The sequence below is a fragment of the Ambystoma mexicanum genome, chromosome 8, assembly GCF_040938575.1.
Source record: "Ambystoma mexicanum isolate Mex_15411 chromosome 8, UKY_AmexF1_1, whole genome shotgun sequence".
Classification (NCBI taxonomy): Eukaryota; Metazoa; Chordata; class Amphibia; order Caudata; family Ambystomatidae; genus Ambystoma; species Ambystoma mexicanum.
In genome coordinates, this window is record NC_090929.1 from 520,723,647 (window position 1) to 520,738,767 (window position 15,121).

Genomic DNA, 15,121 nt, shown 5'->3' on the forward strand with positions numbered 1-15,121 from the left:
CATGGACTGGCTAGCCCACCACAACTGCCTGCCAGTCATCAGTGCTAACACTCCCCACCGTTGGACTGACCACCACATTATCCAGTTCACTCTCTCCCTCCCCAAATACAAGAAACAGTTGCCATGCCTCTACCCTCCTCCTTTGCCTGAAACGCAGGCCTACTCACCAAAGAAAGACTTGTACCTCATCTACGAGTCCCAGCCTGAGGTACCCATTTTCTAACAACCCGAACACTCTGCCCCTTACCTTCAACACTAATTTAACTAAAGCAGTGGAGGCCATCGCTCCACTAGCCACCCAGAAAGCCAAACCCACCAAACACTCGAACACATGGTTCTCCCCGGAACTTCTAGACCTACACTCCAAGAAACGGGCAGCCCTATCCACCTGGCCATCCAATCATTTGGAATCAGCCAAACTGGAATCTAATCAACTCTCTAAGGAATACAACAAATCTATCATCCAGGCCAAAGCCATCTCTCTCGATACAAGAATTGCCAACACCAACTCCAACACCAAGGTCATTTTCACCATCTTTGGAAACCCCTGCCCCTCCTCAGTCCATTTCCAAAGATGAAGCCTGGTGCTCAGACATACAATCAGCCATGCACAACAAGCTAGACACCATCCACAACAGAATATTAGCCAAACAACACCCTCCCAACCCTCCCAAACACTCCTACATGCCCACTCCTAACCTGGATGCCCCTTTCACACCACTCTTCTCATTCAGGGACGTCAACAAAACTGAAGTCATCTCGCTCATGAAGAACATTAAAACCTCCATGTGCAAAGGGGACATCTGCCCTGCCACCCTCATCAAAGAATGTGCTGACACACTTGCCCCCTTCCTCACAACATTCATTAATGCCTCCTTTGCCTCAGATCTGTCCCATCCAGTCTTAAGGAAGCGTGGGTTCGCACCCTTCTAAATAAATGCCACTCGTCCCGAACAGCCCCAAGAACTACAGACCCATAACCACTGTCCCCTTCCTTTTAAAAATCTTGGACAAAGCAGCCTACTTACAAGTCCAACACTTCTTGGAATCAAACAACATCCTTGGGTCCCGACAATCTGGCTTCCGTCCTGGCAACAGAACCGAAACGGCCCTGCTCAACCTCAAGAACCAAATTGATGACATCAGAGACACAGGCAAACCCACTCTACTCCTCCTCTTAGACCTCTCAGCCGCATTCGACCTCGTTGACCACAAGCTACTCTGTCAAAACCTCTCCACCTCAGCACACTTCTCCGCCACTGCCATCGCATGAATCTCTTCCTTCCTCCAAGGCAGAGCTATTCGAGTCTTCTCCGACCAAGCGTCTGCTAAACCAGCCACCATCCAATGCAGAGTACCGCAAGGCTTGTGTGTCTCCCCTACACTATATACCATTTTCACTAGACCTCTCTTTAGCATACTTGACTCGCTCGGCATCATGTACACCAACTATGCCAACGATATTCAAGTCGCCCTCCCTCTGTCCGGCGACTATGAGGAGGATGCCAAGACCCTTAATGGCTGAAAACTGGCTTTGCTAAATGGCGAAAAGACAGAACTTCTTCTGCTAGGATCCACAGACATGTTGAAAAAACTTGACATCTGATACTCCTCCTTCAACATCGACAACACAGCTATCCCACTCGCCCAGGCAGTAAAAACACTTGGGGTCTACCTAGATGCCTACCTATCCATGTCCAGACAAGTTAGCGCCATTGCCTCCTCGGCAGCCTACTGCTAACTGCCTGACTATTGCTAGAGCTCTAGTCAGTTCTAGACTGGACTAATGCAACGTCCTCTCTATGGGCACCTCGCCAAACAACTTGAAAAACTCTAAACCATCCAAAATGACACCCTACGCGCTGCCATAGGCATCCCAAGAAGGAAACACATCTCTGCAGCCAGACGACAAGCTCACTGGCTGCCTGCCGTGAACGTGACCTCTTCAAAACACTTGCCCTTACCCACAAGTGCATCCATCACATAGCCCCGCCCTTCCTCTCCACAAGAGTTAACATACCCTCCTCCTCCAGACCCACAAGAACACCCTACTCCAATATGCTGCTTGTACCTATAATCAAGCATGCAAAAGGGGGTAGTGTCAGCATCCCCTTCATCGCTGCCAGGCAATGGTACTCCCTCCCACTAGCCCTCAGATCTAAACCCTCACACCTTGCATTTCGCAAAGGTATCAAAACAAGGCTATTGTCCTAAACACCCACCATAGCCTGCAGTGTCCTAATTCCATGTCATGATGTGTACACAGATAATAACTTTGTGTAATGTGCTCTGCGGCAATAAGCCATACACCTTGTAACCTCTGTGTAGCCATATTGCCCTCCATGTAACACATCACCATGTACCCTAGGATGTACACTTACCTGTAACTGTAACTAAGTCTACTCCTTGTAACAGCGCCACAATGCCTGCGGACTGCCTGTGTGCTTTATAAATGCAAATGAATAAATAGAGTCTGACCAAATAAATGTGTATCTTGGAAGAAACTAGGCATGACTGAAGGCCAGGCCCAGGAAAACTGGCCACTGAGCAGGTCGGTGCACTTGGAGAAGTGCATGGCATGGCCATCGGCCACGCCCTGGAAACAGTGATGGATGATTTGGAGGTGTCCGGTGTAAAGCCAAAGGGCATGCTTTAGGCACAGTGCACAGTGGAAAGGCCCACAGGCCGTGCCTAGGGGGCACTATGGGTATGTTAGCGTATATCATTACAAAGCTCCTCACACCTCCAAAAAAACACTGAAAAACCTTTTAGTACAGTTATGTCCTGGTCATGACCTTATACGATGACCCGGACAATCTGGCCACTGCCCATGGCCACAAGCTATACCTTATTCACCAAAGGTATATCACTATTTTTTGTACCTACATTATGACACTTGTCAAAAAATAAAACATGGGCACATTTGCAAAACCATGCTTCAAGGTCCTGGTCAATGCTCCTTACACGAGTTTGCTTGAAATTCGCCCATGTTTTATTTTTTCCAAATTGTATGTACATACAATAGTCATATAACTTAGCCCCACTTGACAAAATCCATTCAGACTTTACACAAACATTGAAGTTTGGGTCTATAATCTTTCTGAAAACCTTCGTCCACATTCATCAAACGGCAACAATATTATAAGCGATCTAAAAATGTTGAGACCCCCCTCTAATGTAGCCCCCTCTTGAGAAAATCTCACCAAACTTTAAAAAAACATTTATATCTAGATTTAACATTGTTTAGCAACATTTTGTGCAGATTTGTCAAATGGCACCACATCTATAAGCCTTTACAATATTTTGCCCCCCACTCTAATTTGTTCCCTCTTTACAAAACAGCTCCACACTTTCCAAAATCATTCTGAATCAAGTCTAGAATAAAATTCCAAAATTTCATGCAGTTTGATTGAGTGGCATCAAAGTTATAAGCCATCCAAGAACTGATTTTCACCAACCCTGTAATGCAGAGATAGGCATAGATGTCCCCGAACATCTGAAGTTTTTGCGAACATCATAGGACTGTTCCCGAACATCCAGACTGTTTGCTGACTTTGGGGTGAAAACACCAGTTTTTTGGCTTCTTACGGCCATATCTCATCCCATCTTCATCATCCCTCACCTCTGCAGAGATTGTTTGATAAGTTTGACAAGTGCAATGTTGTGTTTTCTTATATGTTTCTTACGCGGTGTCAGCAGACACCGGTGGATGTCCGTGAATCCAACATGGCGGGCGTTACAAAAAATCTGACGCACTTCATGCTTTTCACCATCAAATCAGTGGGTGCGTCCGTTGTCCGCAGACATCACAGTACCCTCTTGGCCATTCGGATGCCTTTCAGTGGACCGAACAGGGAAATGGGTCCGCGAAGCAGAGCCAGATTTCACTAATTATTTTGGACCTACTTTTTGGTCATTTAAAAAAGAAACTACTGGACGGATTTATACCAAATTTCCATAAGCATGTTTTCTGGACCAAGCCGCTGCTCCTAGCGCAAATTTGGTGAAAATCCGTCCAGCTGTTTGGGCTGTAGGCGTAAGCAAATTTCCCTATAACTTTGCCCCCCCTTGACGAAACCTCACCAAACTTGCCAATTCAGAGCGAGCCATATACTTCTTTTGCAAAGTTTGGTAAGGATTCTTCCAGGGGGAGCAAAGTTATAAGCCGCCCAAAAAGTGCTCTTCCTATGAATTGAGCAACTTAACCATAACAACACGGCCGCTATGGCAGGCCGTTTAATACATATATATATATTTATATATTTGTATACATATATTCATTGAAAAAAACTTTAGTTAATGTGATCAGATTTAACTCAACAAAACCCTTGAAATTCAGCAGATGTGGGAAGCAATTGTCATCTTAACTCAGTGTCCATCCATTATTGAGCCCTATGATCTATTGATGTGTTATTTAAATAGCACTTATGCCTAGGCGTTTTACTTAGAACCCATATCCATACTATTACCCAACTAGCATTGGTACTCATTTATCGACCTGAGAAAGAGGAAAGCTGAAGTTCACCTTGCCGGGATTCCAACCTGCAACCTGCAGTTCATACACAGATTGCAGGAGCGAGCACGCAACCCACTGAGCTATCTGGCCACAGTCTAATTTTGTCTGTCATTGTGAATCCTGTCTGTTATGTATGTGCTCATGGGCTTTACAACAGAGGGGAAGCCGAATTAAGATGATCATCACTTACCACATCCGCTGAATTTCAAGGTTTTGTCGCATTAAATCTGATCATCTTAACTGCCCCTTAACTAAAGTATTTTCAATGATTTTCAAAGATTTTGTTTTACCATAATTTATTCAGGGGCCACCGGCCATGGCCTTCCGCTGTAGCCACTGCACATGTTGTACCAATAGGTTTCTTTAGGGTCCACTAGCCATGGCCTGCGTCTGTGGCCACTGCACATGTTCCACCTAAAGGAATCCTTGAGATCCACTTGCCATGGCCTTTGGCCCTGGCCAGTCAGCATAGCCTTTGGATGTGCCCACTGTATATTTTAAAACACTGGGTTTCTTTCAAGTCCACTCGCCTTGGGCATGGCCAGTGGCCACAGCCTTTTGCTGTGGCCGCTGCAGATGTTGCAACAATAGGTTTCTTTGGGGCCCACTAACCACGGCCACTGGCACAAAGACCCATTTCCCACTGCCTAGTAGATGTGAGCACAACAGATGTCCTCCCATATTTTCTTTTGCCGGCCGTTTCCATTCCCGATAATTACAATGATAATCTCTCTCTAATTACAGTGATAAGGCTCAAAATTAAAAAGGCCTCAAACACGCTTCCTATGTGCCTCCTTCCTTTTCTCTAGGGCCCCCCACCCACCTCAGTTGATATTTACCTTCCTAGCCCCCTCCCTTTCTCTCTTTGCTTCATGTGAAACATTTTAGTTTCCGAGCGCATCTTGCGTTATTTCCGCAGAAATCTTGCAAGTTTCCCCCGGTATTCTGCCAATAATGCGGAAAGGTCCGAACTGTAACTGGCACCGCAGACCATCCCCAACTTCATATGATGATCTTGCCACCTCTAGTCTGATGCAATTCCAACCGTTTTTCAACTCCACATAGCTTTTTTTGCAGTTTTTGTTTTCGTGTTCCCCCGATATTACTGCAGTAATTGCTTGCATCAAGCAAAATAAAAAGATTTTCATTTCTGAAAAGCCTCTCTGCTGCAAAGCACCATGGGAGATTGTGATGCTGGAAATCCATTGCAGGACAGGACATCCATGTCCTTGTCCTGTACTCCATTGTCATGTGTGTTCTGTGTTGTTTTCTGCACAGGAGCCAATGTGGGACTGCTGGCAGTGCAGCTAATCCTCTTTTTGGTTGTGGTGAACAGAGACCCTTGGGATACCCTTATGGCACCCACGGGTGGGGGTACAGCCCTGTACCCCTAGTGTATGTTTCTGGTCACCTGTGTGTGGCCCAGAGAGCAGGGTATGGGCTGGTGGCAGCTCCATGCTGAATTTGACAGATGCTCTGATTATCTTCCATTTTGGGATACCCTGGCCCTGCCAAAGTAATCAATGGATTCCTGATAGGAGACAAGAGGGCCCCTGTGGCCTCTTGGTTTCTATTGCCTGTTACCTTTTTTTCCCAAAGTCCTGGGAAGCCCCCTGACTCTGTCCCTTCCCCTGAATGGCTGTTGTGTGAAAGAACCATATATGATATTGTGGGGAAGTCCGTTCCAGACTGGCCAGAACCTTCCCAGTGACTGTATGTTGTGGGCACTCCATTGGGGTGGGACCTGGGTGAATGGAGTGTGTGACCAATATGCATTCCATGTTATGGGTGTCTGGTATCTGTGTTTGTGACACAAAGAATGAGACAGCCCTGCCCGAAATTGACATGAATGCAGTGTGGTGTGCCGGAAGGCTGGATGCTTGCCCCAATCCACATTCCTTGTTATGGAAGTCTGGGTAGAAGTGAATGGCCTGAATGCACTGTGAGCCTGATTGGCTGCCTGCCTGCATGAATGCCCTTCTGAATGATTGGCTGACTGAGCTTGGCAGCAGTGTGAACGAGGGACAGATCTGTATATCTGGGGACCTCTCACTTACCAGAATTGTTCAGAAGCTGAAGTTGAAACTTGAAGCTGCTTATCCTTGAAGCCTAGCTGAAAGAAGAAGAATTGCTGCTTCTTTCCTTTGGCAAAATCTGAAAGCTGTCGAGTCTGTCGAGGACTGATCCGAGAGAGGACCTGGCTAGGAGACCTTTCCCCGAGCTATGAGGGAACATCGTGCAGAAGCTGATCTTCATTGAGGCACAGTGGAAGCCAGTCCTGAAAGGCTGTCGACCGGAGACAGGGTCCGCAGAGAAAATCTTGAAGTAAAGCACCTGGACATCGAGGCCATCGAAGTCCATTGCCGTTGACCGCGGTTCAGAGGATTTCCATAACCGCTGGAAGCCATTTGAGTCGTGTTGCCCAGAAGCGGGGACAACTTGATGCCATGCTGCTCGACGACCGGAGCCGCAACGCTCCACCTTTGCCAAAGAACATTCAAAACAAATTGCTCCCTTGTCATCACTGTCAAGAACTTTGTCCCATCGGAGAAGGTCGAGGCCGTCAACAGCCACTGGTGGGTTTCCCGCCACCCGAAGTCCGCAAAGACACGACAAGTGAAGATCCAAAGTCCAGCCGTGGTCGAGTCCTGATCGCTGATGCCGACATAAGCCGCCAACACTTGACGCCTGTTGCAGTGCCTACGTTCTTCATCAAGTCTTCTTTGCGGTACCAAACTCTTCTTCATCGAGGAATCTCAACACCAGGATTCACCTTCTTCTGAACATTTTTTACCAGGAAACAAGACTATTTTAACATTAATGGATTAATGGGCTGGGCCTGTTAATACACTTTATTACAGGTTGCCCAGGTCAGGGGATCCTCACACAGAACTGTGCCTTAGTAGCTAAAGTACTATTCTGTCATTGTTTATACTAAATTGCATTTCTTCCAATGTCCTATGCTGATCCACATTACTGTTTGATTTGTATGCCATTAGAAACTGTCAGCAGCTGGTGCATGTTAAAGGAGTCAATAACTAAGTGTGGTACCACATAGACATTGACATTGCCATATTAGATATACCAAATTACAAAGTGTGTTATTGATTGTGTATATATATTGAACCTTATTTTTATATAAAGAACTGTGTTAGCACATAACATAGTGTGTGGACATTCCTTTGTGGGGGACTTGGGGACTACACTGTACTTAAGAATCAGCCTGCATCACCTCCTGAGAGCTTAAGCCTTTGTTGCCTGGCCATTGCTACCACAATAGAGAACCGTGGCAGGGGTGCTCTGTGCTTCTACTCTGCCATGTAGAGGGCAGGAGTACAGATAACTCCCTCCAGTCTTTACAGAGATATAGCTATATTTTAGGTTGAACGGTGCACCGCCTTCCCCGTCAAATATGTTTAAAACTACTGAATGGAATAACCCCAAACCTGTAGCAGAAATTAAGTCAACCCTTTGTGCCCAAGATGTTTCATATTTGGTCCAATTCCCCCGGCTGTTTTGTGCTTCGCTTGATCAAAATTTGACTTTTTCTTTATAGGAAAATGAACCGGAGTAGGCCGAAAGCAGTGTTATCTTGCTTTCGAAATAACTTTTTCATTTTTTAACAACTCTTTGCCTTAATTTCCAGTCTGGGGGTGGGGGTGGGGAGGCATGACAAACATTATGTTTGGAAAATAACAAATAAGAAAAGGGAGTCTAGTTTCGCCGCCGGGCGCTGTCCATTAGGAGTCTGCAGGGATGACGGAGCCATGAGCGTCTGAAGGGATGGTGCCTCGCGCCGTCAGATGCTGTTGTCAAAAGCCTGTGTTGAGGCCTGAGTTGTCAAAAGCCCGTGTTGAGGGCTGAACTGTCCAAGCCCATGTTGAGAGCTAAATTGCCAAAGGAAGCCTGTGTTGAGGGCTACACTGCCAAACACCCTCGTTTGGTGCGAGCAGCAGTGTTGATTGTGTCGCAGTACCTGCGTCCTCCCTGGTGAACAGGTAACATGGGACAGGCGGTCCCACTGAAGAGACTGTGCCACAGGGATAGCCTCCAAGAAAAGGGGTGCAGAGTCATCTGCAGGGATACGAGGGAATGGACAGTGGCCACGATCTGGCAACCGGTCATTGAAGAGACCTGAAATCTTCACCCCTCTTGAGGAGGAAGTTGTGGGGACAGTTCAATAAAGGTGGTTGTGCTAAAAATCACACGAGTGTCTGTCCTTATTCGCGCTCCGACTTGTGCTAGAGGCATTTTACAAAAAATCTGAAATTAAAAGTATGTTATAACGTTATAGAAAAGGCAGGGCAACCATCAGTGTAATTTGAAAGGTATTGCTGACGCAAGGCGCTGAGCAAACAGGGCAGGTACATGGATCCAGGAAAATTAGCTGCCCTGATCACAATGATCCAGGGCAAGAATCTGGACGCCATCAGGACTTCCCTGCGAGGGAATCCGGCACTGGGGGCAGGGGGTGGAGAGCCTGTAGGGGAGGAGGTAACAGCGGAAGAGAGGCCAAGAAGGTCCAATGTGGCCCAGAGGGTGGTATTCCCACTAGCAAAGAAAAGCAAAAAAGCAGCAAGGAGAGGTGCCGCTACGGCTCAGTCGCTACTAGAGGTAGTAGTTGTAGTGACCCCCACGGCATCTGTTGGCCCATTCCTCAGAAAGTCCAGAGGGAGGGATAACGGGCACAGAACTGCAAGGGATACATGCACTGGGGCAGGGGGGGCATGGGCTGGAGCCTCACATGGGCAAGGATACCCTCCAGTGGGGGGGCAGTGGGAACAAGCGAACAGCCCATGGACAATGAACAACAACCTGAATAACTCATGGAAATGGGGAACTGCCAGGGGCCCAGGTATGGCTGGGGGGTCCCACGGCAAGGGAATACTAGTGGAGCTTGCCCCATTTGGGGGGGGGCAACACCACCTCCCACCCAGGAGGCGGCAAACAACAGTGTGGGGCAAGTATGGCCCCAACATAGGGAGAAAAGGGTGGCCAACTGGGGGTTCACAAAACAGGGCAAGCCTCTGGAAACCTGCTGACAGCAGCCACAGGGGCAATGCCGGGGGCAGGTGGATGCACACTCGGCGGGAGGGGAGCAATACAAACGAAATGGGGGCACAAAAAGTGGCACCAACAGCAGCAGCAGTGTTACCCTTAGGGGCGGAGCAGTTGAGATAACCCCGGCCCCAGGGCAGGCAATGGCACTAGGTATGCTTACATGGCATGTGTTTCTGGACACAACGGAAACATTTTGAAGGATAAATACATTGATACATTCTCATTGTTGAATTACAGGAGAGTAGAAGAGTGCAAGGATGCTAAGGGGAAGGGAAAGATAGAAAATTCTTTGTTGAAATGTCTCCAATCAATTGGGCCACTAGATTTGCTATATTTTCTGCTATACTGCTGGAGAAATCCTCTGAGCTACACCAAATGTTATGGTCCTATAATCATTTGGTGTTATCCATGTACCATGATTGTGCTTTTGGGGCTTGGTTGGTTTATGATGAGAGGTTCAGGAGCGCCAAAGCAGGGAACGCGCAAATGGACTGGGGAACCAAGGCAATGGACTCATGGGCAAGTTGCACAGTAGTTCGCAATACCTCCAGCAGATGTTTTGGGACAGGGAGACAGACACGGCCCTTTCGGAGAAGCACAGGATAGGGAGATAGGAAGGGAGCCTGTTGCGCCTTTAATAAAACAACCGGTGCAAGACCAGTGTGCAAATCTTAGCACATTTGTTCATTTTATGGGATGCTCCAGTACAGGGAGGCCAAGTGCACAAAAAGAAACAAAGAGCAGAAGTAAAGGGTTTGTGCTGGGGGAGCCACAAGTGAGTTCACCCTAGCCAGCACGGGTGGACATATTAAGGAGATGGGCAAACAGGTATCCAAAGCAGAAAGAGGCACAACTACTGGTAGATGGTTTCTCACAAGGTTTCAGGATTCCAGTGTGGGAATTTACAATGCCACCCATCCCAAAGGATAGGGTGGCGCAAAGTAGCCTACCAGGATTGGTACTAGAGAGGGTGGAAAAAGAGCAGAAGGTGGACAGGATGGCGGGACCTTTCTTGTCCCCACCCCACCCAAAGTTTGTGTGTTTACCGGTGGGGATAGTCCCCAAAAAAGAGCCTGGGAAAGTCAGACTGATTCACAACTTATCATTCCCAAAGGTGCATCAGTGAACGATGCAATTGATGAAGAGCTCTGTTCCGTCAGGTAGGCGCCATTTGATGTGGCATTGGCTGTGTTACCAAATTTGGGAAGAGAAGCCTTATTGGAAAAATCAGACATCAAATCGCCATTCCGATTGCTGCCTGTGCACCCAGATGAGTACCATTTACTGGGTTTCCAAGTAGGGGGCCGGGGGTTTATTTTGACAGGTGCATGCTGATGGGGTGTTCAATATCATGTTTCTACTTCGAGGCATTCAGCAGATTTCTTGAGTATGCAACAAAAAGGGAAGGCAAGGGAGCGCAGGTGATGCATTACCAGGGCAATTTTTTATTTATGGGCCCAGTGGGATCAGATCAGTGCAGAAGGGCACTGGAGGTATTTCAGAAAAGTGACAGGGGAGTTGGGAGTACCACTCACAGCGGAAAAAACTGAAGAGCCCACAACATCGCTGTGCTTCTTGAGCATCAAAATAGATTCAGAGAAAGGGGTGTGCTGCCTGCCCAAGGACAAGGTCATGGACTTCAGAAAGGCAGTGGCAACTTGTTTACGGGCAAAGAAGGTGACCTTGGGCCAGCTACAGAGCTTGGCTGGGCAGCTGAACTTCGCCCTAAGGATTATTCCTATGGATAGGCCATTCTACAAGGCAATTGCAGGGGCCATGTCAGTGGTAACAAAGACGCACCATCACACAAGGCTTTCCAGAAAGTTATAAGATGACATGGTGATCTGGGACACATTTCTGGCCGAATTCAATGGGGAGATTGGTATTGTCATGTTTAAAAAACAATGTGCGCTTTCAGGCAAAACATGTTAATGTTAAATGTTAAATGTTATTTATACCGTACACTACCACCACCGTAGTGGTCCACTGGTGCTCTGGCGGATCTGAAAGAAAGGGGGGTCGGTTAGGGTATGTTAGTAGGGCAAAGTTTGGATAAAGAGCAAAGGATCTGTGATATGCTGTTTGTAGCTTCAGTGTGGTTAACACCATTCGCTGAGCTTTTTGGTGTGGTATCCGGTCGGTGTCCATCGTGTGCTGTTGTGCAAGGCTCTGTGTGGTGTGTTTGTTGTTGCTGTGTAGTGTAGTACATGCGGGTTTCTGTGGTTTAAGAGGTATGGTTGTGTTTAGTTAGGGTTTGAGAGGTGTATGAAGAGCGGTGAGGGTTTATTAGGGTATGTTGTTAGCATTGTTGACTAAAAAGATGCACATTCATTGGTGGGTCTTTCAAGCTTTAGATGACATTTATTCCTTCAAGTGATCGTGTTTCAGCATGACACAAGGCTGTCTCTCACTTCTCAGTCGAGAAGTTGTGTTAGTTAGTCTGCACAATTCTGTCTTTGTTGTTTCTCAAGCTGGCCCTTACATCCCAGTCTGTGCTTGATGCAAACTGATCCCTGTGGATCAATTTAGTTGTGACCTACGCCTATACCCATAGCTCTATCTGTGTGGGACGTGATTCAGATTCAGTCTTGCCACCATGTCCAGATTGACGGAAGGGAATCACCATATTCATGTCTCTGTTGATTTTGTTGTGTGCATCGCGTAAGTCGTTTCGGATGTCAGTCCATCTTCATGAAGTCTTCTAGGGTATTTACAATAACGTGGCTGACGCCTTGTACTGTTTTAAATTGCAGGATTTCCAGTGGTGTCTTTTCACAGCAGCTCCGGCGACAACGCTGTTTCCCTAGAAACTATGGGAGATTGGTGCCCAGAGTTGGTTCTTTTGATTGAGGGATCTCTATCAAAGAAAACACAAACATATATTTAAAATCTTTCAAGGAACTGAGGGAGTTTTGTCACAAACAGGGTTGGTCTCGTGGTCATATTCCATAGGAAAAGCATAAGGCAATTCCTGGGCCCTGTCAGAGGTTTAGGGGTATCAGTAGGGGCGGCCAGAACAAAAATGGCCGCCATCAGGTTTTTTGCATGACTAAAAGGTAGAGCACCCCCTTCCTCAGACTTCACAGTAAAAAAGACCTTGATAGGGTGAAGAATGATAGAGGCTCCATGGGCGACAGCAGACTCCCTCTGGATCCAGAGAAACTGGCCACAATCATAGGGCACCTGGGGGATATTTGCAGGGATGCATGGGAAGTGGTGTTATCAGGGCAGCATTTGTCACAGCTTTCGTTGGAGCATTCAGGATAGGGGAACTGGTAGGGGCCTCCAGAACAGATAAAACGGGGGGTGGGTGGGCCGTGGAGACCTGCCAATGGATGGGGATGACCAACAGCGCTTACCTTATGTGTGGGAGGTGGGAGGGGAGTCCTCCAGGCCTCATGATGAGGAGGGAAGCCTGTGCTGCTCCGGATGGCTTCAAAGGTGCATAGGTCGGATGGTGAAGCCAGTGGTGTGGGTCGTGGCGTACTTGTTTGTAAGAAGAATGTAGTGGAGAGTGGCAAAGTGGCCAGAGTTGTTGTCAGGCACGGCAGAGCTTGAATTACACTGGATTGGTGTGGGAGGCCTGCGGCTACACCAAGTCGGTCGTGTGTTATAGGGGAGAAAAAGAGAGAGAAGGTTGCCAGATCCGGACTTGGTGATCTTGCACGTGGGGGGGGGCAATGATCTGGTACAGTGGGGGGAAAGGGCCCTGGTCATGGACCCATTATCACTATTTAGTGGTTTGGACAATTTTGCCCAAATTCACTGGTTGCGTGGTCGCAAATGATACCACGATTGAACCGGGGGTCAGTGGTGCCTTTATGTCCTTTAAACATTGCACCTCGAAAAATGAACAAGGAGGTGGCCCGGCTTGCCGGATGCAATGGGCGACTATGGATCATTGAGAATGGACTATTAAGAGGACCTGAGACTTATCATCAGGACGGGGTGCACCTGTCTCAGCGGGTTACTGAACATTTATGGCAGAATTCTTTTTAGAGGTGATGAAAACATTTGTGTGTGTTGGGGTGGGCATGGCCGGTGGGTCTGCACCCTTATGGCAGGTGGGGGAGGACCACAGAGACATTAGAATCCCCTTCCGGTGGACTACGTAGCTGGAATTGGGGGAACAGGAGGGTGCAGAATGCCCTCCTGCAGAATTCATGCACAGCTGCTGGTGGGTCCCATTGGGGGAGAGGGTGTGTGGGGGGGTGGGGCCAGGAGGCAAGTTGGGTATTGAAGGGTCAGCCTCCTGAGATCGCCCCACCACACAGAGCAGGGCATGGTGGGGATGGGATAGGGCCTCATCACCATGCGCCGCGTTGAAGGACGGACAGCATGGTCCACCTGGACCACCTGTCAGTACTATTAGATGTATTGTTATAAGTGATGTGTGGTTTTTAAATCACATTTTTGGTTATGGTGTGTAATGTAAGTAATAGAAATGTGGCCAATATGGCATCCAAAACGAGAAGGTGCCAAGTGTGTTTCTCATGCCCTGGAATGTCCCCTCTGCAGAGCCCCACAACACTGTTTTCAGCCTACTCCCATTCATTTTCCCTGAGAGAAAAAGTCAAAATGTCTGCACAGTGCACAGCAAAAACAACTAGATGGAATTAGACTAGTTACGAAACAACTTTGGCACAAAGTGGTGACTCTATTTCCGGGAGTGGTCTGGGGTTATTCTGTCCAGTAGTTGTTAACATTTTTGAAGGAGATGGGGATGCCCCCTTTTCCCAAAATTATAGCTACATTTTTCCCATGGTGCTTTGCAGCAGTGCGGTTGACAGGCATTTCAGAAATGAAAAACAGCAATGTCCCAAGATTCTCCTGTTAATAACTTTTTATTTGCTGGATGTGGATGAAATTTCTGACACAAACGGTTTGTCAAGGGCCCAACCCAACTGCACATTATGGGAACAATATTTGATAAAATGAAAAAGTTATCAAGAAAATAAAACCTCACAGTTTCACAGTTTTCAGTCCATTAATTTTCCCGTATTGAACAAATGCAATTTTTTAACAACCATAGTGCGAAAACCACTGGGCAGATGTGGACCAAATAAGAAACAACTTCGACACGAAGCGCGGACTTAAAAGTCTTGACTGGTTTGGGGTAAATCTATCCAGTAGTTTTAAAAATATTGCAGTATTTGAACAGCCGTAGCGTGAAAACCGCTTGGCAGACCAAATAAGAAACAATTTGGGCACAAAGCGTTAACTTAATTTCCTTGACTGGTTTAGGGGTAAATCCACCCAGTAGTTTTTAAAATATGCGACAGAGAATGAGGTGCCCCCTGCTCCTTAAATCCTTTAAATCAGTCTTGATGCTTTGCTGCATAGAGGTTGAAAACTTTTGACTTGTTGGATGAATATGGACAACATTTTCTAACCAAAGGTTTGTCAAGGGCCCCCACCCCCGAACTGGACATCTGGGAACAATTCATAAAAAAATTAAAAGGTTATTAGGAAAACATAAAAACACAGATTTCAGCATACTCCGATTCCTGTTCCCATAGAGAAAAAGAACAGCCATGTAGTTAA